The sequence below is a fragment of the Oncorhynchus gorbuscha genome, linkage group LG08 (assembly GCF_021184085.1).
Source record: "Oncorhynchus gorbuscha isolate QuinsamMale2020 ecotype Even-year linkage group LG08, OgorEven_v1.0, whole genome shotgun sequence".
NCBI classification, from domain to species: domain Eukaryota; kingdom Metazoa; phylum Chordata; class Actinopteri; order Salmoniformes; family Salmonidae; genus Oncorhynchus; species Oncorhynchus gorbuscha.
This window is the reverse complement of record NC_060180.1, coordinates 9,526,661-9,532,660: the sequence shown is the minus strand read 5'-3', so window position 1 is coordinate 9,532,660 and position 6,000 is coordinate 9,526,661.

The window sequence follows — 6,000 nt, the reverse complement described above, 5'->3', positions numbered from 1 at the left end:
TCACACTGTAACACGCTATGCCTCGTGTCAAAAAGATCCCCTTGCTGTCCCTCAGGAGGGCATCCTGCGTATAATAAAAAGGAGATTAGTGTGAGCAGCCATGCTGAGGATTGGGTGGCAGGCTGTGGTTGGTATGGCAACAGATTAGTGCAGTTTTTTCCCCCCAGAGATTCTATTAGGTTTATCCAGTTGCCATGGATTTGGACAGGTTGAGATCTCCTGTCCTTACAGTATCCAGAGGCAAGGACCATTAGTGTCTTATGGACCAATCACTGAATGTTGCCGTCAGATTGCACTAAGATAATAATTGTTTCATGGTTTGTTTCTTAAAGCAGATAGTCTTGGAAATGCAATTCTAAATTATGTGTGTGCTTTGACCAGAATACAATAGCTACGCACTGACGAAAGGCTGTATAATACCACAGTGATTCATTTTTGGTAACTCCAATGAAATTTTCACCAGTGGAGTGAAAATTTGTGTTTAAGGGGGTTTGACAGGAAATCATTACTGTGTTTTAGGGATTACACATTAGACCATGCTGTGAAAATACTGTGCAAATATGTTTACAACAGGAAGTCTGAGGCACAAATATTTAGAAAGAGTGAGGTGATAGAATACAATATGACATATAAAAATGCTTTTACATTGGCCATAGCCTGTCCACAAAAGCTTGAGATTCAAAGGGTACAATATAAATTTTGCTGAGCGATAATGGAATTAGATTTCATTTTCTACATCATATCATCCCTGCCCCAGTTTACCAGACAATGTGTGGTGGTGATTATCCTTGGTCCTGCTCATTTCTCACCTGTCAAAAAGACATTAGCTCCTGGGCACAGTCAGTCATTTTGATTACTGAGTCTTGAAGTGCATGACAGTGTACCAGAGCAGTAGGTATCATTGAAAGTTCTTAGGAAACTCTAACATGACATATTTATTTTGACATTGGGCTGTTGATACTGTAGTCTTGTTGGAAAGCAGAAGGGAATGTATTGGTATTTTTGTTGTAATCAGGCTGAACTTTGCCACAGGGGCTTTATATCACCAGAAGAGGGATTTGATGCATTAGGTTTGATTTCCTATATCAGCCCCACAGGATGTTCTAAATAGGCCAGTCATTCCAAAAGCATATGTCAATCATTTGACATAGTGTTAGAGTAACATTTATAGTGATGTATTTCAGTACACATTCTCATATTGGCTAAAGAGTCTAAAAGGTTTGTGGTGAAACATAAATAACTAACAGGAAACAACAGTCATTCCTTCTGGAGAAAAAGAGAGAGAGGGAGAGAGAAAAAAACTGAATAAAAGAAAAAAATGGAGAAAAAGAGAGGGAGAGGCCTCTAGTTTCAGTAAGGGAGACACAAGGTCAGGGAGTCCTGGATAAATGCCTCTCCCTCTCTGCTTTTGAAAGGCCCAGGGTGTTCAGAGAAAACGTGGCGTTTTGGTATTGCGGCATTGCTTGGTCAGTGGAATCTTTGCTTTAAGCTAAATTAACAAGATTTCGAATGTGAATGTTTTCCATTCACCTCTACTGCAGCTCTGTTTGAGCGCACTGGCATTGGAGAGTTTAAGTTTTCTTAGCCAAAGGGGCGTTTTTAAGAAAGTTGCCAACCAAGTTGAAAGAATTTGTTGAGTTGTTTTCCCTCCATGTGTTTAAGCTGCATAAGGAATGCTGCTGTCGTTCTATGACTGCACCAACACCGCTGCAACACCAATAATGACTTAGTCTGCTCTGTGACACACCATATAAACATGATGAATAATGGATGAATAAAAGACATGAGAACAATCCCATTTTCGAAACAAAGGTCGACACACACTGCTCTCCCTTTAAAAAACACAAAGATGGAGCTCCACTAAGAACCTCCATGACTAATTCCACATAAAACATAATTGCATTCAGATTGTTGTAGATGTGTATTACATGAGTCATGAGTACTTAATGTGTATGAATTAGCTGTGTTTCAGAATCTATGTGTTCAGTCTGGCCTGTGGGTTGGCCTGCTGCATATTTGAATTGGAATCCCCTCCTACAAAAATGGTATGACAACATCCGTCTTAGTTCAAAGTCCTGCCCAAACCAGAGAACACATGGAATATCCACCCAATGTCCTCTTTTTAAGCATAAACATAGGCCTACATCCAGGGGAACGAGATAGTGTTCACAGGAAGCCACCGTGACAGTTATTCAAATGAGTTCAGAAGCTCTCCTTTGTTATCGCAGCAGACTGATTAATTACCTCAAGTAATTATTTCCAGGAAAGTGGTGTGCTTCTATACATTGATTTTAGCTGAGCCATCAGACGTAACCATTTCCATGTCAATGATTGTGTTTAAATTGCCTTTTTGGTGGCATTGCCCTCTCTTGATTTATTCAGACAGACTAATTAATCAGTTAGGTTGATTGAGGCTTATCTCTTGAGGCTAATGACTTTGGGCTGGACTCAAAGTATGCCTCCTGACTGCAGACACAGTTCATACTATTAGGTTTGTAATTACAGGTTGATAACAGTGTAAATAAAATTCCATTATCAATTTCCGGGACCTACAAATCAGTCCATTCCAAATAGGTTAATGAAAGGGTTGCGTGTGTTTGAGAATAAATTATATGTGCACTGGCAAGGCACAAATGGAAGAAAATGGTATTCTATGTTTTTGGCCAATGACATACAGTATAGATATATAATTAAAGACTATCTGATTAGAATTTAGCTGTTCTATTTTGACTGTGTTGCTATTAGTTTTATTAATTGTTTCAAGGCAGACCATGTCTGTAATGAATTTCCGAAGAGGAGAGGCGAAATGGATCAGAGGACCAATACGCGGCGTGGTAATTGTCCATGGTTCTTTTTAATACGTTAAGGTACACGTGAACAACTGACTACAAAAAAACAAGAAATGTGAAAACTCAAAACAGTCCTATCTGGTGCAAAGACAGAGACAGGAACAATCACCCACAAACACACAGTGAAACCCAGGCTACCTAAGTATGATTCTCAATCAGAGACAACTAATGACACCTGCCTCTGATTGAGAACCATACTAGGCCGAAACATAGAAATACCCAAATCATAGAAAAACAAACATAGACTGCCGACCCAACTCACGCCCTGACCATACTAACTAAATACAAAACACAGGAAATAAAGGTCAGAACGTGACAATGTCTATCTCAGACACACTGTAGGTATGGTAGTTTCCCCCAAGTGCAACTGAGATCTGGTCATGATGGTTGATGGGTAGCCAGCAGATTCCGACCCTACCGTTACGCTTGTTTAAACTGAGCTGCACTGTGGTCAGGACACAATCATGGTTAGATTAAAAGACCCTGAATGGTCAATCCGGGGTCTGTATTGGCCGTACAGTATTTAAGGCAATACGGCCTCTGCAGAAGTCAGGACATTCATACCTCCTGCGCTTCACGGAGCAGAGCTGTTGAGCAGAGCTGTTGTGAAGGAAGTTATACGGAGCCCTCCGCATTGTTACAAAATTTGGGAGGTGCTCGGCATCGCCGTGCGGGGCTTGATTTGGCCTCCGCAATTGTGTCACACCCTCCATATGGAGCCTCCGGCCAGATCAAGCATTGCCTGATTAACCATAAATCAGCTATAAGACACTGCGATGCTGGTGTGAGATATGTCACACCAGCTCTGACCGATATCTCACAGTGTCTTAATCTAACCATGATTGCATTCCGACCCCAGTGCAGCTCAGTGTAAACAAGCATTACGGTAGGGTTGGAATCTGCTGGCTAGTTGATGGGTAGAGTTCAAATGAAATAAAATCTAATTTTACTGGTCACATACACATATTTCGGGTGTAGAGAAATGCTTGTGTTCCTAGCTCCAACAGTGCAGTAGTATCTAATAATTCACAACAATACACACAAATCTAAAAGTAAAATAATATAATTAAGAAATATATAAATATTAGGACGAGCAATGTCGGAGTGGCATTGACTAATATACAGCAGAATAGAATACAGTATATACATATGAGATGAGTAAAGCTGTATGCAGTAGCCTCTAAAGTGCAGGGTTGAGTAACTGGGTGGTAACCGGCTATTTAACAGTCTGATAGCCAGTCTGATGGCCTTGAGATATAAGCTGTTTTTCAGTCTCTCGGTCCTAGCTTTGATGCACCTGTACTGACCTCGCCTCTGGATGATAGCGGGGTGAACAGGCTGTGGCTCGGGTGGTTGATGTCCTTGATGATCTTATTAGGCTTCCTGTGACATCGGGGGCTGTAGGTATCCTGGAGGGCAGGCTATGTACCCCCGGTGATGCGTTGGGCAGACCGCACCACGCTCTAGAGAGCCCTGTGGTTACGGGAGTGCAGTTGCCATACCAGGCAGTGATACAGCCCGACAGGATTCTCTCAATTATACATCTGTAAAAGTTTGTGAGGGTCTTAGGGGCCAAGCTGAATTTCCTCAGCCTCCTGAGGCTGAAGAGGCACTGTTGTCGTTCTTCCCCGCTGATGAACTTTCACCTTTATTTAATTTCACCTTTATTTAACCAGGTAGGCCAGTTGAGAACAAGTACTAATTTACAACTGCGACCTGGCCAAGATAAAGCAAAGCAGTGCGACAAGAACAACAACACAGAGTTACACATAAACAAACGTACAGTCAATAACACAACAGAAAAATCTATGTACAGTGTGTGCAAATGTAGAAGAGTAGGGAGGTAAGGTAATAAATAGGCCATAAAGGTGAAATAATTACAATTTAGCATTAACATTGGAGTGATAGATGTGCAGATGATGATGCGCAAGTAGAGATACTGGGGTGCAAAGGAGCAAGAGGCTAAATAACAATATGGGGATGAGATAGTTAGGTGTGCTATTTACAAATTGGCTGTGTACAGGTACAGTAATCGGTAAGCTGCTCTGACAGCTGATGCTTAAAGTTAGTGAGGGAGATATAAGACTCCAGCTTCAGTGATTTTTGGAATTCGTTCCAGTCATTGGCAGCAGAAAATTGGAAGGAAATGTGGCAAAATGAAGTGTTGGCTTTGGGGATGACCAGTGAAATATACCTGCTGGAGCGTGTGCTATGGGTCAGTGTTGCTATGGTGACCAGTTAGCTGAGATAAGGTGGGGCTTTACCTAGCAAAGACTTATAGATGACTTGGAGCCAGTGGGTTTGGTGACGAATATGTAGTGAGGGCCAGCCAACGAGAGCATACAGGTCGAAGTGGTGGGTAGTATATGGGGCTTTGGTGACAAAACGGATGTCACTGTGATAGACAGCATCCAATTTGCTGAGTAGAGTGTTGGGGCTATTTTGTAAATGACATCGACTCAGTCAAGGATCGGTAGGATAGTCAGTTTTACAAGGGTATGTTTGGCACCATGAGTGAAGGAGGCTTTGTTGCTAAATAGGAAGCTGATTCTAGATTTAATTTTGGATTGGAGATGCTTAATGTGAATCTGGAAGGAGAGTTTACAGTGTAACCAGACACCTAGGTATTTGTAGTTGTCCACATATTCTAAGTCAGAACCGTTCATAGTGATGCTAGTCGGGCGGGCGGGTGCGGGCAGCAATCAGTTGAAGAGCATGAATTTAGTTTTTACTAGCATTTAAGAGCAGTTGGAGGCCACGGAAGGAGTGTTGTATGGCATTGAAGCTTGTTTGGAAGTTAGTTAACACAGTGTCCAAAGAAGGGCCAGATGTATACAGAATGGTGTCCTCTGCGGTCTGCGTAGACGTGGATCAGAGAATCACCAGCAGCAGAGCGACATCATTGATGTATACAGAGAAAAGAGTTGGCCCGAGAATATAACCCTGTGGCACCCCCATAGAGACTTCCAGAGGTGTGGACAACAGGCCCTCCGATTTGACACACTGAACTCTGAGAAGTACTTGTTGAAACAGGCGAGGCAGTCATTTGAAAAACCAAGGCTATTGAGTCTGCTGATATGAATGTGGCAATTGACAGAGTCGAAAGCCTTGACCAGGTCGATGAAGATGGCTGCACAGTGGCGGTTATGAT